Source organism: Lissotriton helveticus, chromosome 4_1 (genome assembly GCF_964261635.1).
Source record: "Lissotriton helveticus chromosome 4_1, aLisHel1.1, whole genome shotgun sequence".
Lineage (NCBI taxonomy): Eukaryota > Metazoa > Chordata > Amphibia > Caudata > Salamandridae > Lissotriton > Lissotriton helveticus.
The window spans coordinates 137,038,934-137,065,950 of NC_136063.1; the positions used below are offsets into that span (position 1 = coordinate 137,038,934).

The 27,017-nt window shown below is 44.5% G+C and overlaps 2 long non-coding RNA genes across 3 annotated transcripts; one reads left to right on the plus strand and one right to left on the minus strand.

The window, feature by feature from the left end:
- Positions 1-8,497: 8,497 nt before the first annotated feature.
- On the minus strand, positions 8,498-9,156 carry LOC144827066 (uncharacterized). Its single transcript, XR_013610013.1, has 3 exons — positions 9,038-9,156; positions 8,863-8,934; positions 8,498-8,606 (listed from the first exon to the last, which is right to left on the minus strand). It is a non-coding gene; the product is annotated as an uncharacterized LOC144827066 (long non-coding RNA).
- Positions 9,157-13,785: 4,629 nt separating this feature from the next.
- On the plus strand, positions 13,786-14,659 carry LOC144827067 (uncharacterized). 2 transcript variants are annotated; one of them, XR_013610014.1, is made up of 4 exons: positions 13,786-13,904; positions 14,008-14,079; positions 14,336-14,444; positions 14,551-14,659. It is a non-coding gene; the product is annotated as an uncharacterized LOC144827067 (long non-coding RNA). The 2 variants fall into 2 exon arrangements; XR_013610015.1 differs by lacking the exons at positions 13,786-13,904; positions 14,008-14,079 and adding an exon at positions 14,092-14,255.
- The last annotated feature ends 12,358 nt before the right edge of the window (positions 14,660-27,017 follow it).

Sequence of the window (27,017 nt, forward strand, 5' to 3'; positions counted from 1 at the left end):
CCCTTCCTAACAGCGAGTGCAAATGGCATGTACCATTGTTTTGCAACCACATTTGCATTTGCAAAACACTCGCAGTTTACCACCCTTTTCAAACGGGGAGTAAACCATTCACAAACCCCCCTTTGCAAATGGGTGCGCAAAGGGGCCCAGGGACCCCTGCCTGACCTGAAAAAATAAAACTGAAAAGTTTCATTTATCTTTTTTAAATGCATTCCGTTTTCCTTTAAGGAAAACGGGATGCATTTTTTAAAAACCTGCTTAATTGAAAAAGCAGTCACAGACATGGTGGTCTGCTAACCCAAGCAGGCCACCATCCATGTGAGTTCTAGCCTTTCCCAATGGGGTCAAAAATTGTGCTTGCCTTATGAATATTGATGAGGCATGGAATTTGCTACCCCATTGGGAATCGCAAACAGTGTCTGAGACACTGTTGTACATTGCATTTTGTGACTTGCAAATTGCGAGTTGCAAATCAACGCAATTTGCGTGTCACAAAATGCATGCTTCGTACATCTGGCCCATAATGTGCATTGATACATAGAATGGTGGGGTGTGCAGGAAAGCCGGCTACAGGAGACACATCTCCTACAATGGGAGGTGGAGAAACTATTCAAAAGATGAAGGGGGCAGATATTTGCAACCCCTTTTTTTAGCATATGCTCGGATGTGTTAATCTGGATATGGGCGGGACCTTCGAACCAGTGCATACCCTGATAGATAAGGAGGGCAGATATGTGCTGCTAACTGGGAGATTGTCTGGCCCGGATATTACAATTGGTAGTACGTATGCCCCAAACCAAGACCAGGTGAGGAAAAGTGTTCTTCTGAACGGCATCATTTGTACCGGCACTCCATTGCTTTTTCATTGCCATCTCGCGTCAAACACTTTCACAACACTTTCACACGACCCACCTGGTCGTTTCTGCTGATGCCTGAGGAAAATCTAACTAACACGACAACAACTATCTTGCAGCCTGCATTTCTGCCCATGAACTGTTGCACACCCAACCCCCCCCCCTGTTCTTTGCAGTTCACCAGAAAACCACGAGACACTCACACCCTGTGTAAATGATTTGTTTTCCATCTCCTGCTCCCAGCCTGGTAAACATCCTTGAAACCGTGATCAGGTCATCTGGACAATGGTCTGACTTCTATGCCTCAGGGTGATTAAACAATGACATGATTGACCGGGCTTTGATCAAGCTGAGTGGACAATGACTTGAAAGACCGAGCTTTGATCAAACTGAGCGAACAATGATTTGTGTACCAAGCCTTGACCAGGTCACCATCTACAAACATCGTCTGGATCTGGTTATCAACTACAAACACTGCCCTGGTTGAACAATGAACTAACAGCCAAAAGATCAGAATAAAAAAAGGTATAAAAGGCTTGTAAGCTGCGAAGTAAAGCAGCAGCCTCCCCTGTCTTGTTTCTAACGAGCTTGGGACTCTGTTCCATAGCTCGGGCTATTTGAATAAATCTGGGCTCCTCCTGCAAATGAAGGCTCCTGTGTCTCCTTTTACTACGTATGAAGGGTATGGATGGCTTGGGCGGTTCCCCCGCTGCCGAGACCCAGTAAGTGGGTTATTCCAGTTCTTCAGTCCTCCATGATCTCTCAGCCCATATCACCTGACAATGGTGACCATGATACTTGGGGGTGATTTCAATTGTGTGACAGATATCTCCATGGACCGTTCTCACTCCCCACTGCCTGGGGCCCAGCCCACGGCAAGGCAGCAGGATTTTGGGACTGGTTGAAACACTGGGGGATGGAGGACATTTGGAGGACACAACACACGGAGCGCTTAAGATGCCATTACTGTAAGAGATACCTCACCAAGGTGCAGGAAGAGGAAGGAAGGCCCAGCTGCCTGTTGGCATGGCTGATTAGACTGGAGATCCGAGGGTCACCGATCACCCAAGTCTGGTCTGGCACTGGCAAGTCTGTTTATGATCTGGAAGCGATCAATGCTTTATTCTGTGTATATTATGAAGCTCTATATACTGCACCTCCTCCATTACTCAGGTGGAGCTGAGAGACCTTTTGACTCCACTACAGCTGCAGGTGCTAGATAGATAGACGCAGGAGTTGCTGAGAGGTCCAGTGACGTTACATGAGATTCGCAAGGCCATTACCAACAGGGCCACGGGTAAAACGCCGGGACCGGATGCTCTTCCTGCAGAATCCTATTCAGTGTATGCTTCAAGACTGGCACCCCGACTAGTGACTTTATATGCAGAGTCTTTGAGACTTGGGTGGCTCCCTGAGTCCACGCAGGATGCACTTGTGAGTCCGCTTCCCCAAACGACGGTTTGGGGGCCTTGGTCGTAGATTGCAGACTGCTCTCCATGCTCAACAAGGATGTTAAGATAATTAGGAAGATCTTGGCGCTCCGTGTGCTTCCCTGTATGCCCACCCTAATCCACACTGACCAAAATGGGTTTATCCCATCTCGGAATACTACCTTCAACCTTTGCAGACTATGGGGCATATTATCAACAACTAGCGATATTTATCGCTAAATAAGCTTAGCGACATTTTTTTTATCGCCGTGCATCGCTGGATTTTATCGCAGAGATAACGTTTTGAGATAGCATGCTATTAGCAACGTTTATCTCAAATGCGATAAAATATCCGGCGATTGGTCTGACGGTGGACGGGCGTGGCCATGTCATTTATTTGTATGCAGATGACCTCCTGTTCTATCTGAAGGGTGCTGAGGTGGGCTCTGACAAGGTGCTGGGCCTTCTGGGATGGTTTGAACTTCTGTCGAGTTTATGGGTTAACAGAAATAGGAAATACCTGTTCCCTGTGGCTGGAGCCTTACCTTGACCCCAGGATCTCCCTGTGGATCTTAATTGGGCACACCCCACCTTCAAGTATTTGGGTATCCATATCTTTCACTCTCTTGAAGATTTGAGAGAGGGTAATCTTCAGTCCCTTAGGTTCTGTGTTCCCTTCTGGTGCTCTTTGCAGCTACCTATTGTGACCCAAGTTTCCCAAGCTGAAAAAGTTATGCTGCTGCTGCTGTTGTATTATTCATCAATCTTTCAGTCTCAGTACTCACAGGCTGGTTCCGACAATTGGTCTGCTTGTTGTGGGATCTTATTGGGGGGGACTGGTGGCAGACGGTCTCATTGGGGACACTACAGCACCCCACGGCAGAGTGTGACCTTGGGGTCCCAAATTGTGAGCTATATTTTTTGGCCTCTCAGATGCAATGGCCAGTGCAGTGGTTGGATGGTGTGAACTAGGAGGGAACGTATCTGATGGAGTCTGGAACCCACCCGACCTTACTACTAGCTAAGTTGCTTGATCCAACAGTGGTAGTCCCTTACAGGTCAGCATTGCAGACTACGGCCTTGCAGTGTTGGAAGTGCTACATGACTAAAGCGGCCAGGAACCCTTGGTATTCCCAGGTGCTGTCCTTGGTTGGTTAGTCTCATGGCGACCCACGGTCGATATTTACAGCCACACAAATGACAATTTGCTCAGAGGCAGGGCTGGAGACGGCTGGGCGCATTTCGGAAAGGGCAGGGAAGAACCCGAGACGCATGTGGTGTTACACTCTTTGCTTACTTTAGGTACGGCTAGGCACCAGGTGAAGTGGTTCTATTCCTCATTATTGGGAATATCCCTTACTCCCTTACAAAAACTGCGGAGACAATGGGAGTATTAGACAGACCCCTTACTGACTTGGAATGGGGCAGCATTCTAGCCTTCCCTAAGAGGGCTTCCCAAAATACAAGGGTGAAATATATACAGTTCAATTTAATGCATATGACTTATATGACACCCCATAGACTTCAAGTCACCCATAGTGGTTAAGTAGGTAGATGGCAGAGATGTAATTATAGTGATGCAGACTTTGCACACATGACTTGGACCTGTGCCGTGTTGCGTCCATTTTGGGACGAAGTGTTAACAATGATAAATACTTCACTGGGGCGTACACTTGACTTCATGGTGAAAGTATGCTTGCTGGGGCTTTTTCCCTGACCACCCAAACAGAAGGTGGGAAATAGGTTTATTGATCTGGATTTGGCCCTAGCTAAGAAAAGGAAAGCAATGACCTGGAAATCCGCTAATGGGCCCTTGATAGGGACCTGGAAAGGGGATGTAATTTACTGGGCTGGGGCAGAGGGCAGAGTCCTAATTCAGGAAGATTAGAAATGATTGAGATGCTGTCCCATAGCAGAGCAGTGTAAGGAGGTCCTAGACCCCAGGCTCATGGTGGTGTAGTCATTCATGCTCTGCCGCCTCTGGCTTTTTTTCTACCCCCTGTAGCTCTCCTGATCGGTGTTCTGGCGGTATTTACTAAGCCAATCCAACTTCACCCCTTGGGTTGCCGGACTGCCGGCTGAACATTTCTGATGCCTCTACCCCAAGTTCAATCGTAAGTTTTTTCAGCTCCACGTGACAACACCTTAATTATTCTACTCACAGTGGCTTGAGACTTACAACCGGTGGCCTATTGTGTTTTTCTTTCCAGAAAACGCAATCAACAATAGGAGAGTTGGTTTGGCTACCCTGTTGGCATTCCAGTCATTTGATGTTCCTCGATCACTATGAGACCATCCTTACCATGATCCTAACATCCTCGGCATGGCAATTATACCTCACCCTCGCCTTTTAACCTTTTGTGCTGTAATTATAGTAACTATATGATTAGTTCCGTGATTGACCCTTTGGCAACCTGTCCCTTATCCCTTATAGCTAACCCGCCCCACCCCGTCCTGATGAAGACACCCTAGCAAGGCAACATCCACTGCCTGCAACTATCCGTGGGTCGAAACGTCGACAGCTCTTCTCTTTCTCAGCTTCCGTCCATATATATGATTTATTGTATTTTTCATGAAAGCATGTTATTTATGTAAATATTTTTGAACCGCCGGTCCGTATTCTATGATTCTATGAACCATATTACTACAGTGTATAGTAAGGTCTGATGACCAATGTTATGTCACCTTTTTAACCACTTTATTCCTCTTCCTACACTCTCACACCCCTTCCCTTCTCCTTCATGGGGCACTTAATACATGCTAATTGTGTTAAATAATTTTGTATGATCCGAAAGTACGTACACATTGTGATTAAATAACAATGTTATTACTATTTCCAGAATTGGCCTCTTAATTATCACATGTATATATATTCACGTTTTTCTATGTTCTGGGACCCCTCTTCTCAGTACTATAAGAACTGGTCTGAGCAGGTGTTGGTTTTTGGCGATGGCGGGAATATTTCCATTGCTACGCCTGCCTTGCTAATAGGCGATAGCGACGTTAGCGACTGCTTTCCGTCGCTAACAGGTTGGGCACGCCCACTTTGCATGTCATTCGCGATAAATATCGCTAACATGCAAAGCGGACCCCAAACCGCTCGCTATCGCCTAAAAGCTGTCGCTAACATCAATTAGCGACAGCTTGCTAATAGAGCAAAAGAATTATCGCCGCATAGTGGCGATAAGCGGCCGCTAAACCGGCGATAATTGCCTATCGCCACCCTTGGTAATATGCCCCTTTGACCCCCAACCCTCCGACTTGCTCAGCAACTGATCGATCACAAGCACCGACCATCTGCTCACCAAATGGCAACAACCCAGCACGCCGATTACAACCACGCTAATGAACTCCAACCACTCTGGGACACCCACCGACCCATGCCCCTATTAACTCTTCAACCTCAGTAAAGACGAGATCAGCCACCAGCTCACCACAATCCTCAACACATCCATTTCCACAGCTACCTTTCCCGATGCATGGAAATATGCCGAAGTCAGACCCCTCCTCAAGAAACATTTGGCAGATGCAAGCGATCTCCAGAACTACTGTCTAATCTCACTTCTCCCATTCCATGCCAAAGTCCTGGAAAAGGCCATCAACCATCAACTTACTGAGCATTTGGAAAAACCAACCTGGGGGCCCCTCCCAATCAGGTTTCAGATCCAACCACAGCACCGAAATAGCCCTGATTGGTGCAACAGATGACATCCTTGCCCTACTCGACAGAGGAGAATAAGTCACCCTTATCCTTTTAAACCTCTTTGCGGTCTTTGACACCATCTCCCATTACACACTCATAAAATTACTGTGCCAGATCAGAATCACAGACGACACACTGAGATGGATGGCTTCCTTTCACACCCGACACTCCAGAAAGTCCGCCCCCTTCCCTTCACCTTGTAACCCACGCACACCATCTGCAGCGTACCCCAAAGATCTTCCCTCAGTCCAGCCCTCTTCATCATTTACATGACACCTCTTGCAGCCATTGCCAGTTCACACAAAATCAGCATCATCTCCTATGCAGATGATACCCAGCGCGTCCTCTCCCACGCCTCAGACCGGACCTCGACGAAGATCAACTTCCACAACTGTATAAAGAAAGTCACGGTATGGATGAAAGACAACTGCCTGAAACTCAACGAGGACAAAAAGAAAGTCTTGATCTCAAGCAGACACACCGCCCTCTGGAATTACTTCTGGTGGCCGAAGGAGCTCGGACCAACCCTCACACCAAAATACCATGCCTGCAACCTCACAATGATCCAGGCAGCGAACTCTCCATGAAACGCCAGGTCAACACCATCTCCTCAGCCTGCTTCCACATAATCTGCATGCTTCACAAGGTCTTCTGATGGCTCCCCATCAGCACAAGGATAACAGTGTTACAGCCCCCTATCACCAACTAACTTGACTAAGGCAATGCACGCTATAAAGGCACCACCACTGAACTCATGTAAAGACTCCAGATGATCCAGAGCTCAGCAGACAGACTAATCCCCAACCTCCCAAAGAGGACGCACATCATCCAGTACCTGAAAAACCTCCACTAGCTCTCCATTCAAAAGAGATACCACTTCAAGCTGCTCACCCACACCTACAAAGCCCTCCACAACTACCACCAGGCTACATGAATCACCGCCTGACCTTCCACCAACCAACCAGAAACCTCAGCTCCGCACACCTCGCCCTCACACAGATATCACGCATCTGCCGCTGCTGATCTAGACGACGCTCCTTCTCCCACCTCACCGCCAAAGCATGAAACACCCTCCACCCCCGCACTGCACCCTCATTGACCCTCTTCAGAAAGGGACACAAGACCTGGCTCTTTGACTGACACCGGCAGCACAGCGCCTGGATACCCCCGGGGTTGATTAACCACGCTTTATAAGTAATACTTGATTGACCGGCTCCCAAATGATCGGGCCCAATTCAAATTCACTTGCATTACCCACAGAGAGCAGCACTCCTCCTCACCCTCATATCTGAAGGAGAAAGTGAATATTGCAAATAGGGGTTCCAAAAATGCCCAATCCCTGCTACTATGAGCCCCATCCATCAGTTGAGACCCATACAGGAACCAGTCTTTCTCTGGAAGTGTCAATAGAATCTGGGACTCCGTATGGCTCTCCGTCTAACCACCTGCCTAGTAGACCTGAAGCTCCTCCTTTTTGACAGACATCCTGGTTAATGCAGCATGAGAGAAATGGTAGTAGTGTATCCAAAATTGGATAGACTCGCACATACACAAATGAGAAGCTCCTTCTTTTTGACGGACATCCTGGTTAATTCATCCGGGACCAGATTTATGTACATGCTCCATGGTGTTCTGAACTGCATTGTTATTTGACCCCACCATCTAAATTGGGGCAGTTAATGGGCATTTCCTGTGCCCGATTGCTGTAGCTGTTTCTTGTGGTTTCTCCTGCACACATCCACTGAAGTAATTCTTTGAGTTCAATTACTAGTAATGTCACCTTTATATCATTCTTATAAGGGACACAACTAGAGCCAAATTTCAGGGGGAGATAACACTTCCTGCAATGTGTCCTTGTATAATATAACCGGTGCCTATGCCAAAATCTCCAAAAAGTAGAGAGTTTCCCAAAGACCAGAAAGGACTGGGTATCAAGTATTTATCAAAAGGGAATCCTTTCTGTGTATTAATCTTTCCTTTGGTGACCAAAAGGCCTACACATTCAAATCATTACCAGTTTTGTAATTATGGTATTTACAGAGATATTTCAATAGATAATCGTACTCCACACTAGAAAATCATTTTTTTACTCCCAAAAGTTTATTATGCAGAAACACTTATGTTAAAAACCATTGTTTAAAATTGCAGACAATTAGTGTTATGATTTGGGTGCTCTGGTACAATCTTAAATACTATCTAACAATTCCGATTTACGGTATCTACCTCAGAGTCACTCCCCATTAAAAAATCATGCATTTTTATGCTCACAAAATAAATACGAAATACATATACAACATATACATTTAGAAGTCCCACTGTCGACGCGTTTCGGTGCGTAGGTTACAATTATGGCACCTTCCTCAGGACGGACGAGTTTAAAACCACAAGATTATTTTACTTCTTTCTAAAAAAGAGAATACATATAATTAATATACTGTTCCTACAGAGAGTTTATTCTAGTTGTGGATAAGTCTAATGAAGTTTGCTTCTTGTATGTTAACTACCCTTACTTGAAGTATAGGGATTAAGGTCCTTCTATTGATTTCCAGGACAGCTGTATCTCCTTGTGTAGTTGCGGATAGGTTCTTTCACTACGAGGTCTTTTTGAATCATTGACTTCTATAATGAAAGAGCATGGGATTATATACCATACTGCAGAGACTTATGGCCTATTTTTACATTTATCAAGGGCCACTTACTCATAGGATTCTTATTGACACGTGATTAAATGGTGTCTGTCGAGCAGGTACATAGTTACTGATGTGCACCGTCTGGGTTAGGTTGTTTTGCCGTGCCTGTAAAGTACACGTGTGTCAATATATACTTTAAATGACGGATAACTGACTGGCGGGTGTAGGGGTGGATTAATACATACCAATAACTTTTGCGTCAAATGCGGACAATCAGGCTGTTCTTTATTTCACCCTTTTCAAAGGTATCTTTGTACCTGTACCAAATTACATGACGTTATGATTAGTACATGTAAATATGGGGATTGTAGATTGTCTATTTCCTATCTACTGGCTCATTGTATGAATGATAGTACATACCGGTTCCGGGCTATATTGTCCCTTTTCGCCTGATATGCAGCGTACTCTCCTTTTCATTGAGCGCTGTAAATGTGCACTGTAGATGGGGGGCTATTTTCCGTACAGTCCTCTCCCAACCTGAATAGTAAATAAGTAGTGTTTGGATTACTGTCATGGCCTATGCCTAGACACAGATTTATTATTAATAGTACTTGTATTTTTAGTTCACCTAGTTACCAGACTTACTGTCTGCAAAGATGCTTAATCCTAATGCTGATGTCCGTGAAATCTGATTCACTTAACTATGCTGTTTAAACTGAATGTCTATCAAAGCACTGAAAATGCATTGCCTCGTTTGTTCATTTAACATATGCATTTTCGTGGTCACAGCGAGCACTAAAATAATATCCCACATTATGCCCTTAAAGTAGTGGCTTAGCGTCTATTTCAATGAGGTATATGGTTCTGTTTACTACTCATTACTTTAACGGAAATTCCTGCCCCCTCTGTAAAGTAACTATCAGCAGCCTAGTTCTCACCTTTAAAGACGGACACTCGGCGAACCTGTTCCTAACGGCTTCCTGCTTTCTCCGCGACTGTTTGAAGCAGTGAAGCACACGGGCCTTAAGTACCCTGTCGATTTGCTCATTAACTGCTAATTAGCTGCTTAATTGGCATTTGTGCAATTATCGGCAGAGTTAATGTGTGGGCGCCATTTTGGTAGTTCTGAATATCACTATCTACGAACTACAAAACCGCGACTTCAAAGACTTGGGCCGATTAATTTTTTGGGGAATTACGGATAGAGGCACCCGATCTTCACATTTAGTATTGTTTTAGTGCCAAAGTTCATACATTCTTTGGCGTTTCATTAAGCATAGAGATGCTGAGTGCGACCTTGGAGCCATTTTAGTAGTCCCAAGCGTCACTCTAAAGGAAACTACAAAAACGCGGGTTCGAGACTTAGGTTGGATTATTTTTTTTAAATTCCGAATTGTAGTCCCGCCCTCCTCGTATTTTAATGTGATTTCTTTGTTGCCAAAGGTCACACATTCTATAGAATTTCGTCTAAGGGTAGCGGTGCTAAGTGCCAGTTTCGCTGTTTAATAGCAGATACCCTAATATAGAAGCCATTTTAGTAGTTCTGGATGTGAATCATCCAATGTCTGCCAGGACGCGGGTTCGATCCCCGGACTATCTATCTTTTAACTCTCTGTTTGTTGCAACGCCATGTATATAATGATTATTTCTTATGCATATTTATTGTCATTTGTTGTCTCACCCTTGCATATCTTTGCATTTCGTCATTGATTGCATACAGTGCCATTTAGATATGAGCAGCACATTTTTTGGCGTCATCTGCCGTCATCTGCCGTGTTTTTAATTAAGGGGCATCTTATTTTCGAGTTAAGTCCTCGCTTTCTATTGTGGTGCTTTTGGAAATTATAGTATTCCTTAACCTAGATTAAATACGGGAAGCCCAGACTTACTGAAATAGAACTACTAGCTATACATTTTGTTAAATGACACTATTTTTATCAATTTACAGGGATGTATCTTTTTATAAACATTGATGGCTATCTCTCATTCCATCTTGTACCTGTACATATAAACAGTGGCCTCTATTTAAAGCGACAATAAATTACAAATTTTAATAAAAAGGCAACAGAATCAGTTCCGCATTTCTTATTATCACATTTTGCAACATTTTCATTAGCATTTTGCTCTACTCAATAAACATATGCTCAAAGTATGATTATAGTGATTTTCATGAGGAGTGGTTCTCAAGCATTTGATCCCTTATGGTTTGTTTTCAACAGTGCATATACATAAGTCACCAAACATTAGTTTCAGATGATGTACATAGGCAGAGATCTACAATGTTATCTAATCATTCTATCCCATTCCTCACGGCCATTTAATCCTTTGTAGTATGATTTGAATTTGGACATGTAGAACTGTTCTCTTTGTTTTCGTTTTTTATTTAAATCACCTCCTCTTACTGAAATTTTAATCTTTTCCAGAATGAACCACTTGATATCATCAATATTGTGGTTTTCAGCTATCCAATGCTCCACCAACGGAGCATTTTTTCTTTTATTTCTTATTGCAGAACGATGTTCCGTGAGGCGTAGACGCATTTCGCATCCTGTCTCCCCAATGTAACATTTGTTACATGGGCACAGCAAGAGGTATACTACATTGGCAGTACGACAGTTGACGTGGTCGTTCATCCATTGGGTTATACCATTGACTTCCAGTTTATCGGTCTTTATAATGTTCCTGCAATGTGAACAAGAGCCACAAGGCAAGTTTCCCCTAATAGGACTGTTGTTCACTACATTTCTTTGTCCTCCACTTTTTGGTTCTTTGAAAGTATGTACTAGGTGATTCCTTATGGTCTTGTTTCTTCTATATGCATATGTTGGTTTAGCCATAGGTGTTGTCCCTGCTTTGTTTAGTATACCCCAATTTCTGTTTATCAGATTTTTTACTTTGTTACTAAAACCGTTATAGTCCGATACCATGATGATACCATCATTGCGGTCATTTGTTTTTGAGTGTCCCTCAAACAGACTGTCACGGTTGTAGTACTTTGCGCGCTTATATGCTTGTTTTATAAGGCGCTTCGGGTATCCTCTCTGAGTCAACTTGGTTTTTAGGACGGCTGCATGTTTCTCATAGCTGGCTCTATCACTGCAGTTACGCCTGATTCTTAGGAATTGACTAAAGGGTATCCCATCTTTCTGACATTTGGGGTGGTAGCTCGTATGGAGAAGTAGAGTGTTACGGTCTGTGGGTTTTACAAACAAGTCTACATTGAGGGCTCTTTCTTTTTCATGGATTTTAATATCTAGAAAATCTACTGATACTTGGCTTTTATTTGAGGTAAACTTGAGGTTTGGATCCCCACAGTTGATCCATTCTAAAAAGGTATCTAATTCTCTTTCATGTCCATCCCAGATAAAGAAAATGTCGTCTATAAAACGAGACCAGCACTTCACATTCTCGAAAAAAGGACACATTTCGTTGTGAATGTGCTGAGTCTCGAATCTCCCCACATATAGGCATGCCAGGCTGGGAGCACATGTGGCTCCCATACTGGTGCCCTTAATCTGACGATAATACTCGTTTTTGAGTAGGAAGATGTTATTGTTTAAAATTATCTCAATACATTCTATGATGAAGGTATTTTGTGAAGTCAGGTCCCCATTCTCATTACCCAAAATATCCTTCATCATTTTTACGGTATCTTCTTGCGGGATATTCGTATATAGTGCTTCGATATCGAGGCACACCAACCATTGGGTGTCTTTATTAAATGCTATCCCTTCAATTTTGGAGATCATGTGGGTAGTATCTTTGATATATGAGGGTAGTTGTGTAACCAGAGGCTGAATAAAATGGTCCACATATTTACTGAGAGGCTCAGTAAGGGATTCAATTCCAGACACCATAGGGCGCATTGGGGGGTCTTCCAAATTTTTATGCACCTTAGGCAACCCATATAGTGCTGGGACCTTGGGGTTCTCATGAAGAATGACGCCAGATGACGCCAAAAAATGTGCTGCTCATATCTAAATGGCACTGTATGCAATCAATGACGAAATGCAAAGATATGCAAGGGTGAGACAACAAATGACAATAAATATGCATAAGAAATAATCATTATATAGATGGCGTTGCAACAAACAGAGAGTTAAAAGATAGATAGTCCGGGGATCGAACCCGTGTCCTGGCAGTTATTGGATGATTCACATCCAGAACTACTAAAATGGCTTCTATATTAGGGTATCTGCTATTAAACAGCGAAACTGGCACTTAGCACCGCTACCCTTAGACGAAATTCTATAGAATGTGTGACCTTTGGCAACAAAGAAATCACATTAAAATACGAGGAGGGCGGGACTACAATTCGGAATTTTTAAAAAATAATCCAACCTAAGTCTCGAACCCGCGTTTTTGTAGTTTCCTTTAGAGTGACGCTTGGGACTACTAAAATGGCTCCAAGGTCGCACTCAGCATCTCTATGCTTAATGAAACGCCAAAGAATGTATGAACTTTGGCACTAAAACAATACTAAATGTGAGGATCGGGTGCCTCTATCCGTAATTCCCCAAAAAATTAATCGGCCCAAGTCTTTGAAGTCGCGGTTTTGTAGTTCGTAGATAGTGATATTCAGAACTACCAAAATGGCGCCCACACAGTAACTCTGCCGATAATTGCACAAATGCCAATTAAGCAGCTAATTAGCAGTTAATGAGCAAATCGACAGGGTACTTAAGGCCCGTGTGCTTCACTGCTTCAAACAGTCGCGGAGAAAGCAGGAAGCCGTTAGGAACAGGTTCGCCGAGTGTCCGTCTTTAAAGGTGAGAACTAGGCTGCTGATAGTTACTTTACAGAGGGGGCGGGAATTTCCGTTAAAGTAATGAGTAGTAAACAGAACCCTATACCTCATTGAAATAGACGCTAAGCCACTACTTTAAGGGCATAATGTGGGATATTATTTTAGTGCTCGCTGTGACCACGAAAATGCATATGTTAAATGAACAAACGAGGCAATGCATTTTCAGTGCTTTGATAGACATTCAGTTTAAACAGCATAGTTAAGTGAATCAGATTTCACGGACATCAGCATTAGGATTAAGCATCTTTGCAGACAGTAAGTCTGGTAACTAGGTGAACTAAAAATACAAGTACTATTAATAATAAATCTGTGTCTAGGCATAGGCCATGACAGTAATCCAAACACTACTTATTTACTATTCAGGTTGGGAGAGGACTGTACGGAAAATAGCCCCCCATCTACAGTGCACATTTACAGCGCTCAATGAAAAGGAGAGTACGCTGCATATCAGGCGAAAAGGGACAATATAGCCCGGAACCGGTATGTACTATCATTCATACAATGAGCCAGTAGATAGGAAATAGACAATCTACAATCCCCATATTTACATGTACTAATCATAACGTCATGTAATTTGGTACAGGTACAAAGATACCTTTGAAAAGGGTGAAATAAAGAACAGCCTGATTGTCCGCATTTGACGCAAAAGTTATTGGTATGTATTAATCCACCCCTACACCCGCCAGTCAGTTATCCGTCATTTAAAGTATATATTGACACACGTGTACTTTACAGGCACGGCAAAACAACCTAACCCAGACGGTGCACATCAGTAACTATGTACCTGCTCGACAGACACCATTTAATCACGTGTCAATAAGAATCCTATGAGTAAGTGGCCCTTGATAAATGTAAAAATAGGCCATAAGTCTCTGCAGTATGGTATATAATCCCATGCTCTTTCATTATAGAAGTCAATGATTCAAAAAGACCTCGTAGTGAAAGAACCTATCCGCAACTACACAAGGAGATACAGCTGTCCTGGAAATCAATAGAAGGACCTTAATCCCTATACTTCAAGTAAGGGTAGTTAACATACAAGAAGCAAACTTCATTAGACTTATCCACAACTTGAATAAACTCTCTGTAGGAACAGTATATTAATTATATGTATTCTCTTTTTTAGAAAGAAGTAAAATAATCTTGTGGTTTTAAACTCGTCCGTCCTGAGGAAGGTGCCATAATTGTAACCTACGCACCGAAACGCGTCGACAGTGGGACTTCTAAATGTATATGTTGTATATGTATTTCGTATTTATTTTGTGAGCATAAAAATGCATGATTTTTTAATGGGGAGTGACTCTGAGGTAGATACCGTAAATCGGAATTGTTAGATAGTATTTAAGATTGTACCAGAGCACCCAAATCATAACACTAATTGTCTGCAATTTTAAACAATATGCCTATGCCAAAATGTCACACTACCTTCGGGTGGAGTTCAAGCTATATGAAACTTCAAAAAAACAAAAGGACATGTTAACAACGGGTTGCAATAAATAGTGCAAAAAGCGCTTAGCGCTTGCATATTTATCACCAGCTATCTCTAGAATTTATAGCCCGTTAGAGCGTTATCAACAACGCGCATCGCTGAGGCAATAAAAATTCCAGAGATAGTGTGGATATCACCGTTTTTCATGGTGGAAAACTGTGATATCCCAGATGATAAGGCATGTGGTCTTAGCCACAGCATCCATCCCACATCCCACATGTTAAGTATGCTTTAATCTGGAATTTAACAGACGTTAAATTCCTGCGTTAAGGCATACGTAACGTGATTTAAATAATAGCTACCCTTCATTGTTAATATCGCGAAGCTGCCTTCGCGATATTTTCCCTGGTTGGTTTCACAGTCCCGCCTACTTTGCATCTCATTAGCGATGCAAAGTTAGGCGTGCTGAAAACGGGCGCTAAGTCAGCAAAACACGCGATAGCTTGTCTTTTTGCTGATAAGGTGATAAAATTATCGCCTCTTTTCGGCCGAAAACGACCGCAAAAGCAGCGATAATTTTATGGCGCCGCCTTGTTAATATGCCCCAAAGTTACTTTTCAGGAAATGCATTCTCACACCGTGGCAGCAAAAGTATTTCGCAACTTTAGGGAATAGGCAGAGTGGAGATGCAGGGATTCTAGGAACTGGTGAAAAAACAACAAAGCCTGCTTATCAAATAAATGGTCTTTTAAAGACCTGTGAAATAATCTGGTGCAGCTGCGATAAGACGCCAGACCAGCCAACTCACAGCTCAAGAAGTGTCTGTACGTGGGGAAGCTTTCTCAGCCCGGGCTGACACACAAGACGGGGGTGGAGGGATGGGGTAGTAGGCTGAAGCCCATTGAGTTCTATGGACGTTGCCCGCCTGGGGCCTTATTTATGAAAGCCTTGCGCCGCCGGTGCGTCACTTTTTCCCATGTTAAAAGTGACGCACCGGTGGCGCAAGGCTTTCATAAATAAGGCCCCTGATGCTTATTGTACAGCGCTCTGATGCCCTTGTTCCTTGTCTGCGTATATACAATTGCAAATAGAAGGTACTGCAATGTGTGCAGCTGACTCTACTGGGACATCTAGTAAGGACTTGCGGTTCTGCACCTTCTGCTGCTGACTACAGGGACATCTGCCCCTGCCTGTGCTATTGCATTCCATTGCTGTTGATCTGTTTTTCAATCCTCCCATTGGTTCCCTCTGCCACTTGTACATATTCAGGGCCTCAGTTATGAGGCCCTATCAGCACTTTTGCACCCCCGGAATGCCACTTTTTTATGTTCTGGTGGCGCAATGTGCCACAACATATTTATAAGGCCACGTAAAGCCACTTTATGTGGCTTTTCATGACCTTATAAATATGAGCCCCTTTTACGCAGAAAACTGCATGAAAGGAGCATTCCATGGGTGTTGTTGTGGGTGTTCCCACGCAACCCCGATGGAACCTGAAACATTCCCAGATTTACGACGCATTGTAAACCTGGGAATGCGTCAGGATCTAACGCCAAGCGCAACAAAGAGAAATTAAAACATTTCTCCTCCTGCTTTCATTTTTCTACGTGTGCCGCTGCAGCACACATAGAAAAAGGAAAGCGCCTGAAAGGATTGATTTTGTGCAGGAAGGGCACAAAATCAACCATCCCCGCAACGCAGGCACCCTGGCATCATGGTGCAAGGGTGCCAGCATTGGCGCACGGCAGCCTATTGTGCGCCAGCACAGGGGAAAAGGACAGGAATGCACAGTATCAGTATCATATAGATACAGCGCATTCCTGCCCTTTCCTTTTGCCGCAGGGAGGCTTCCTGTGCTGGCCTATGGCAAAAGACCATAAATATATGCCCTCAGGGGCAATTTAGCAAGAACCTTGTTAAAATGATCGCCATTTTAGCGGCAGGAAACTGCTGCTAAAACGGCGATAATGGGCTTTCTAATATGCGTTATAGAATTGCAATAGAAGCCCAGGTTAAAAGTGCAGGACATCTAACCTGGGCTTCTATTGGAATTCTATAACGCATATTAGCAAGCCCATTATCGCTGTTTTAGCTGCAGTTTCCTGCCGCTAAAACGGCGATACTTTTTACGAGGTTCTTGCTAATATGCCCCTCAGTTCTTTGGTTCCATTTCCTTCTAAGTGTTTTTCTTCCTTTCACTCGTCGTCCCAAAGTGTTTACTGTTCCCTATTTTGCTTTTTTTGTGTATTGAGGGACAGATTTACAATGAAAGTGACTCTGTGTGTGCCTGCAAGCCATTTGGCTGCGCCGCACTGAGTCACTTTCAAAGCACAGAGATGTGACATATTTACAACAATATGTTGCATCTCTGTGCTTCCCCCTGCTATGCGCCGGCACAGGCACCCTTGCCCCATGGTGCAAGGAGGCCTGCGTCGTGGGGAGAACGTTTTTTGTGTAGGGAGGGTTCCAGAGCCGGTCCTAGGCCTTCTGAGGCCCCGGGCGAAAGGGAAGATGTGAGGTCCCTCTAATTGCATATTGCATCGAAAGAAGTGACAGCACAGAAAGTGACTTCGCACTACTATTGATCTTAGGGGCATATTACCAAGCAATAGCGATAATTATCGCTATTGCTTGGTTAGAGATAAAAATTTACAGCTGAGCTGCGGCAATTTTTATCGCAGATAAACCTTGGTATTACCAAGGTTTATCGCAAATGCGATAAAAATCGGCCGCAATGCATGAATATCGCTGAAAAGTCAGCGATATTCATGCATTACCGAGCTAATGCTCTTAGCCATGTTATCCACCTCCCATTGGATAACATGGCTAAGAACTGCTCAGGGCAGGTGTTAGCTTTTGGAGATATTCGCGCTTAGCGCGAATATCTCCATAAGTTGGTAATAGGAGATAGCAATGTTAGCGACTGTTTCCAGTCGCTAACATCTTGGCACGCCCACTTTGCATGTCATTAGTGAAAAATATCACTGACATGCAAAGTCGGGCCCAAGATGGTCGCTATCTCCTACTAGCTGTCACTTACTGGTGTTAGCGACAGCTAGGTAATAGGGAGATAATTTTATCTCCGCTTTCTTGGCTTTTAAAGCCAAAAAAGCGGAGATAAACCCCCTTGATAATATGCCCCTCTATCCCGGTCACTTAAAGAGAGACTAGAAAACAAAAGTCTTAGGGGCAGATTTATGATAACTGGCGCATCCCCAGGGATGGCCAGTTATTTTGCGCCGCAGCTCCGCCACCCATGGTGCGCCGCATTTACAATAAAACTACATTTCCCATGATGCGTGTCCATACATCACATCCTGTATAGCCCAATAAGAGCTGCTGCACCCTGTGTCTCTTCCTCTTTGTTTTTAACATTTTTCTAAATAGGTTCAGATTGGAACAGGCACGTAGATGTAAAGGCAGGTGGTTCCAAAACATAGGGGCCTGGTAGGAAAATGCTTTGGCTCCACTACGTGCTTTTTTGATCCTAGGAACGGTAATCAGTAGCTCTGAGCTAGATCTAAGAGAGCGAATGGGAGAATAAGGGGTCATTTTGCAGGTCAGATACATAGGCCCTAGCCCTCTAAGTCCTTGTGGATAATACATCCTATTTTGAACTGTATTCTTTTTATAATAGGGAGCCAGTGTAGCTGATTCAGGAGAGGTGCTGATGGTGTTCTAGCCGGTGCATCAACTGTAAGGCGAGCAGCTGTGTTTTGTACAACCTGTAATCTCTTAATAGCTGAAGTGTTTGCTGAGAACAAAAGGGCATTACAGTAATCTACCCTGCTGAGTACCAAGGCCTGCATCAGGGTTTTCTTAGTGGAAGTGGGCAGAAGGGGAAAAATCCTGCGTAGGAGACCCAGAATGTAATAGCATGACCCCGCCGTAGTGTTGGCATGTGTCTCCAGAGTCAGTTTACAATCAATTCCGACCCCCAGATTTTTAACCGCATCCTTGGGGGTGGGGGCGGTGCCTAATTCATCAGGCCACCAGGTGGGTGTCCAGCATATTTCAGCTCCTCCGAACAGCATTATCTCTGACTTCCCTGCTTTAAGTTGCAGAAAGTTGGTCGGCATCCAAGCAGCAATGGCTTTCATTCCATCCGAAAATCTAGGTTGGATGTTGGGGTTGTTTTTATCAAAGGTCAGGAGGAGCTGAGTATCGTCTGCATACGAGATAGGGGTGAAACCTAAATCTCTCATCAGTCTGGCTAAAGGAGACACATACATATTAAAAAGGGTCGGGCTCAAGCAGGAGCGCTGGGGAACCCTTTGCTGACTTTAGTCGTGGTTGATTTAAATGTGCCCATAATAACGGTCTGTGTCCTGTCTGTCAGGAAGCTAGTGAGCCATTGTAGAGCCAATCCTCTGACGCCTATCCTCTCTAGTCTCTCCAATAGGATCTGATGGGAGACCGTATCGAATGCCGCTGAAAGATCAAGCAGCACAAGAAGTGCTGCCTGATCTTTATCCAGGGCCATCCGAATATTGTCGTGACTTCAATGAGGCAGATTCGGTACTATGTTGAACTCTGAACCCTGATTGGGAAGCATCAAGCTGTTGTGTAGCTTCTAAATACTCTGAAACAGTTCAATTTAAGGCTATGACTTATATGACACCCCATAGACTTCAAGTCACCCATAGTGGTGAAGTAGGTAGATGGCAGAGGTGTAGTTATAGTTATGCAGACTTTGCACACATGACTTGGACCTGTGCCGTGTTGCGTCCATTTTGGGACGAAGTGTTAACAATGATGAGTACTTCAATGGGGCGCACACTTGACTCCATGGTGAAAGTATGCTTGCTGGGGCTTTTTCCCTGACCACCCAAACAGAAGGTGGGAAATAGGTTTATTGATCTGGATTTGACTCTAGCTAAGAGAAGGAAAGCAATGACCTGGAAATCCACCAATGGGCCCTTGATAGGGACCTGGAAAAGGGATGTAATTTACTGGGCTGGGGCAGAGGGCAGAGTCCTAATTCAGGAATATTCAAAATGATTGAGACGCCGTCCCATAGCAGAGCAGTGCAAGGAGGTCCTAGACGCCAGGCTCATGGTGGTGTAGTCATTCATGCTCTGCTGCCTCCGGCTTTTCTTCTACCCCCTGTAGTTCTCCCGATCGGTGTTCCAGCGGGATTTATTAAGCCGATCCAACTTCACCCCTTGGGCTGCCGGACTGCCGGCTGAACATTTCTGATGCCTCTACCCCAAGTTCAATCGTATGTTTTTTTACCTCCACGTGACAACACCTTAATTATTCTACTCACAGAGGCTTGAGACTTACAACTGGTGGCCTATTGTGGTTTTCTTTCCAGAAAACGCAATCAACAATAGGAGAGTTGGATTGGCTACCCTATTGCCATTCCAGTCATTTGATGTTCCTCGATCACTATGAGACCATCCTTACCATGATCCTAACATCCTCCGCATGGTAATTATACCTCACCCTCGCCTTTTAACCTTTTGTGCTGTAGTTATAGTAACTATATGATTAGTTCTGTGATGGACCCTTTGGCAATCTGTCCCTTATCACTTATAGATAACCCGCCCCACCCCCGTCCTGATGAAGACACCCTAGCAAGGCAACATCCACTGCCTGCAACTATCCGTGGGCCGAAACGTCGACAGCTCTTCTCTTTCTCAGCTTCTGTCCATATATATGATTTATTGTATTTTTCATGAAAGCATTTTATTTATGTAAATATTTTTGAACCGCCGGTCCGTATTCTATGATTCTATGAACCATTTTACTACAGTGTATAGTAAGGCCTGATGACCAATGTTATGTCACCTTTTTAATCACTTTACTCCTCTTCCTACACTCTCCCTTCTCCTTCATGGGGCACTTAATACATGCTAATTGTGTTAAATAATTTTGTATGATCCGAAAGTACGTACACATTGTGATTAAATACCAATGTTCTTACTATTTCCAGAATTGGCCTCTTAATTATCACATGTACATATATTCATGTTTTTCTATGTTCTGGGACCCCTCTTCTCAGTACTATAAGAACTGGTCTGAGCAGGTGTTGGTTTTTGGCAATAGTGGGAATATTTCCATTGCTACGCCTGCCTTGCTAATAGGCGATAGCGACGTTAGCGACAGCTTTCAGTCGCTAACAGGTAGGGTACGCCCACTTTGTATGTCATTAGCGATAAATATCGCTAACATGCAAAGCGGGCCCCAAACTGCTCGCTGTCGCCTAAAAGCTGTCGCTAACATCAGTTAGTGACAGCTTGCTAATAGAGCGACAGAATTATTGCCGCTTACCGGCCAAAAACGGCCGCTAAACCAAAGATAATTGCCTATTGCCTCCCTTGGTAACATGCCCCTTTGACCCCCAACCCTCCGACTTGCTCAGCAACTCATCGACCACAAGCACCGACCATCTGCTCACCAAATGGCAACAACCCAGCACGCCGATTACAACCACGCTGATTAACTCCAACCACTCTGGGACACCCACCGACCCATGCCCCTATTAACTCTTCAACCTCAGTAAAGACGAGATCAGCCACCAGCTCACCACAATCCTCAACACATCCATTTCCACAGCTACCTTTCCCGATGCATGGAAATATGCCGAAGTCAGACCCCTCCTCAAGAAACATTCGGCAGATGCCAGCGATCTCCAGAACTACTGTCTAATCTCACTTCTCCCATTCCATGCCAAAGTCCTGGAAAGGGCCATCAACCATCAACTCACTGAGCATTTGGAAAAACCAACCTGCTGGACCCCTCCCAATCAGGTTAGAGATCCAACCACAGCACCAAAATAGCCCTGATTGGTGCAACAGATGACATCCTTGCCCTACTCGACAGAGGAGAATAAGTCACCCTTATCCTCTTAAACCTCTTTGCGGTCTTTGACACCATCTCCCATTACACACTCATAAAATTACTGTGCCAGATCAGAATCACAGACGACGCACTGAGATGGATGGCATCCTTTCACACCCGACACTCCAGAGAGTCTGTCTCCTTCCCTTCACCTTGCAACCCACGCACACCATCTGCAGCGTACCCCAAAGATCATCACTCAGTTCAGCCCTCTTCAACATTTACATGACACCTCTCGCAGCCATTGCCAGTTCACACAAAATCAGCATCATCTCCTATGCAGATGATACCCAGCTCGTCCTCTCGCTCGCCTCAGACCGCATCTCGACGAAGATCAACTTCCACAACTGTATAAAGAAAGTAAAGGTATGGGTGAAAGACAACTGCCTGAAACTCAACGAGGACAAAACAAAAGTCTTGATCTTAAGCAGACACACCGCCCTCTGGAATTACTTCTGGTGGCCGAAGAAGCTCGGATCAACCCTCACACCAAAATACCATGCCTGCAACCTCACAATGATCCAGGCAGCGAACTCTCCATGAAACGCCAGGTCAACACCATCTCCTCAGCCTGCTTCCACATAATCTGCATGCTTCACAAGGTCTTCTGATGGCTCCCCATCAGCACAAGGATAACAGTGTTACAGCCCCCTATCACCAACTGACTTGACTAAGGCATTGCACGCTTTAAAGGCACCACCACTGAACTCATGTAAGGACTCCAGATGATCCAGAGCTCAGCAGACAGACTAATCCCCAACCTCCCAAAGAGGACGCACATCATCCAGTACCTGAAAAACCTCCACTAGCTCTCCATTCAAAAGAGATACCACTCCAACCTGCTGACCCACACCTACAAAGCCCTCCACAACCAATCACCAGGCTACATGAACCCCCGCCTGACCTTCCACCAACCAACCAGAAACCTCAGCTCCGCACATCTCGCCCTCACACAGATATCACGCATCCGCCGCTGCTGATCTAGACAACGCTCCTTCTCCCACCTCGCCGCCAAAGCATGAAACACCCTCCACCCCCGCACTGCACCCTCATTGACCCACTTCAGAAAGAGACTCAAGACCTGGCTCTTTGACTGACACCGGCAGCACAGCGCCCAGATACCCCAGGGATGATTAACCACGCTTTATAAGTATTACTTGATTGACTGGCTCCCCAATGATCGGGGGCCCAATTCAAATTCACTTGCATTACCCACAGAGAGCAGCACTCCTCCTCACCCTCTTATCTGAAGGAGAAATTGAATATTGCAAATAGGGGTTTCAAAAATGCCCAATCCCTGCTACTATGAGCCCCACCATCAGTTGAGACCCATACACGAACCAGTCTTTTTCTGGAAGTGCCAATAGAATCTGGGACTCCGTATGACTCTCCGTCTAACCACCTGCCTAGTAGACCTGAAGCTCCTCCTTTTTGTAGGACATCCTGGTTAATTTATCGGGGACCAGATTTATGTACATGCTCCATGGTGTTCTGACCTGCATGGTTATTTGACCCCACCATCTAAATTGGTGCTGTTAATGTGCATTTCCTGTGCCCAATTGCTGTAGCTGTTTCTTGTGGTTACTCCTGCACTCATCCACTGAAGTAATTGTTTGAGTTTAATCACTAGTAATGTAACCTTTATATCATGCTTATCAGGGGCACAACTAGAGCCACATTTCAGGGGGAGGTAACACTTCCAGCAATGTGTCCTTGTATAATATAACCGGTGCCTATGCCAAAGTGTCTCCCTACCTTAGGGTGGAGTTCAAGCTATATGAAACTGCAAAAAAACAAAGGGGCATATTAACAAGCGCTTAGCGCTTGCATATTTATCGTCGGCTATCTCTGGAATTTATCACCCGGTTAGCGCGTTATCAAAAACGGGCATCGCCGAGGCGATAAAAATTCTAGAGATAGTGTGGATATAAAAATTCCAGAGATAGTGTGGATAAAGGATATCACCTTTTTCCATGGTGGAAAACGGTGATATCCTAGATGATAAGGCCTGTGGTCTTAGCCACAGAATTCACCCCCATGTTAAGTATGCCTTAGTCAGGAATTTAACAGACATTAAATTCCTGCTTTAAGGCACACGTAACACGATTTAAATAATCGCTACCCTTCCTTGTTAATATAGCGAAGCTGCCTTCGCGATATTTTCCCTGGTTGGTTTCACAGTCCCGCCTACTTTGCATCTCATTATCGATGCAAAGTTAGACGTGCTGAAAACGGGCGCTAAGTCAGCAAAACACGCGAATGCGTGTCTTTGCTGATAAGGCGATAAAATTATCGCCGCTTTTTGGCCGAAAACGGCTGCAAAAGCAGCGATAATTTTATGGCTCCGCCTTGTTAATATGCCGAAAAGTTACTTTTCAGGAAATGAATTCTCACACTGTGGCAGCAAAAGTAATTCGCAATTTTAAGGAATAGTGGAGATGCAGGGATTCTAGGAACTGGTGAAAAAACAACAAAGCCTGCTTATCAAATAAATGGTGTTTTAAAGACCTATGAAATAATCTGGTGCAGCTGCAATAAGACGCCAGACCAGCCAGTCCACAGCTCAAGAAGTGTCTGTGTGTGGGGAAGCTTTCTCAGCCCGGGCTGACACACAAGACGGGGGTTGAGGGATGGGGTAGTAGGCTGAAGCCCGTTGAGTTCTATGGACGTTGCACGCCTGATGCTTATTGTAAAGCGCTCTGATGCCCTTGTTCCTTGTCTGCGTATATACAATTGCAAATGGAAGGTACTGCAGTGTGTGCAGCTGACTCTACTGGGACATCTAGTAAGGACTTGCGGTTCTGCACCTTCTGCTGCTGACTACAGGGACATCTGGCCCTGCCTGTGCTATTGCATCCCATTGCTGTTGATCTGTTTTTCAATCCTCCCATTGGTTCCCTCTGCCACTTGTACATATTCAGGGCCTCAGTTATGAGGCCCTATCAGCACTTTTGCACCCCAGGAATGTCACTTTTCTATGTTCTGGTGGCGCAATGTGCCACAACATATTTATAAGGCCACGTAAAGCCACTTTATATGGCTTTTCATGACCTTATAAATATGAGCCCCTTTTACGCAGAAAACTGCATGAAAGGAGCATTCCATGGGTGTTGCTTTGGGTGTTCCCACGCAACCCCGATGGAACCTGAAACATTCCCAGATTTACGACGCATTGTAAACCTGGGAATGCGTCAGGATCTAACGCCAAGCGCAACAAAGAAAAATTAAAACATTTCTGCTCCTGCTTTCATTTTTCTACGTGTGCTGCTGCAGCACACATAGAAAAAGGAAAGCGCCTGAAAGGATTGATTTTGTGCAGGAAGGGCACAAAATCAATCATCCCCGCAACGCAGGCACCCTGGCATCATGGTGCAAGGGTGCCAGCATTGGCGCACGGCAGCCTATTGTGCGCCAGCACAGGGGAAAAGGACAGGAATGCACAGTATCAGTATCATATAGATACAGCGCATTCCTGCCCTTTCCTTTTGCCGCAGGGAGGCCTCCTGTGCTGCCCTATGGCAAAAGACCATGGGCCTCATTCATGAGGCTGTGCGTCACTTTTGCGCCGCCGGTGCGTCACTTTTTGTGACGCACCAGTGGCGTAAAAAATGCGCCTTGTTGCGCCATATTTACAAAGTGGCGCATCTAGGTAGATGCGTCACTTTGTAAACCCCTGCGCCACATTATACGTGCGCCAGGTATAATGTATGCAAGGGGGGCGTTCTGATGCAAGAAAGGGTCATAGAAGTGACGCAGTGAAATCTATATGATTTCAATGCGCCACTGCTAGGACACAAATGCGTCAATTTCTTACGCCTGCCTCACAGCAGGCGTAAGACTGACGTAGGCATACATTGCTGGAGTTGCGTCACTTTTGAGACACACTCCAGCAATGCGCCACTTTTGCGCCATACAGATACGTCAGAAATACTGACGTATCTGTAACTCCTTGCGCAATGATGCGTCATACTGTAAATATGACGCATCATTGGTGATGCAAGGAGTGCGCAGTGAAAAGTGATGCATCGCTGTTTTCACGCAGCGATGTTTCACTTTTCATAAATGAGGCCCCATAAATATAGGCCCTCGGGGTCATATTAGCAAGAACCTTGTTAAAATGATCGCCAGTTTAGCGGCAGGAAACTGCTGCTAAAACGGCGATAATAGGCTTTCTAATATGCGTTATTGAATTCCAATAGAAGCCCAGGTTAGATGTGCAGGACATCTAACCTGGGCTTCTATTGGAATTCTATAACGCATATTAGCAAGCCCATTATCGCTGTTTTAGCTGCAGTTTCCTGCCGCTAAAACGGCGATACTTTTTACGAGGTTCTTGCTAATATGCCCCTCAGTTCTTTGGTTCAATTTCCTTCTAAGTGTTTCTTCCTTTCACTCGTCGTCCCAAAGTGTTTACTGTTCCCTATTTTGCTTTCTTTTGTGTATTGAGGGGCAGATTTACAAGGAAAGTGACTCTGTGTGTGCCTGCAAGCCATTTGGCTGCGCCGCACTGAGTCACTTTCAAAGCACAGAGATGTGACATATTTACAACAATATGTTGCATCTCTGTGCTTCCCGCTGCTATGCGCCGGTCAGGCACCCATGCCCCATGGTGCAAGGAGGCCTGCGTCGTCGGGAGAACGTTTTCTGCGTAGGAAGGGTTCTCTTACTGCACATAAACAATCTGAAATGGCGTTTTTCAACTTCACACATAGAACTTGCAAAACGTCAATCTTTCAATGATTATTTAATTGCAGGAAGCGACGTCTTCCTATTTTAAATAATCACCAGAATTCGTCCCTTCAACACCCATAGAGGATCTCTTTCGTTTATTAAAATGTACATAAACAGGATAATCAATTAGCACGAAATCCTATTGACGATCTCGTGATTCTTGTTTTCCATGATAAACTAAACATGAACAGTTCAGATCTACTCTTGACACATCTTGTTTAGATTTCAAATTTAACAGAAACCTTCTAAAAAATACCACAATTCTTCACCCATCACTGCCACACGAAGTGCAGTAACTATGAGAAAAAGAGCGTTTTTGAAGATAGTTAGATAGTGGAATACCATACCACAGGATCCAAAAAGTATCCCTCCTGTGTTAGGGGGTGCATATGTACTCTATTCTTCCATCATAACAAGGCAGCAGAACTGATAACTTTATCTTTGTGCTGTGTACACGTAAATACGGTATTTCTTCATATTAAGAAACTCTGGGGCATATTATCAAGGGGGTTTATCTCCGCTTTTTTGGCTTTAAAAGCCAAGAAAGCGGAGATAAAATTATCTCCCTATTACCAAGCTGTCGCTAA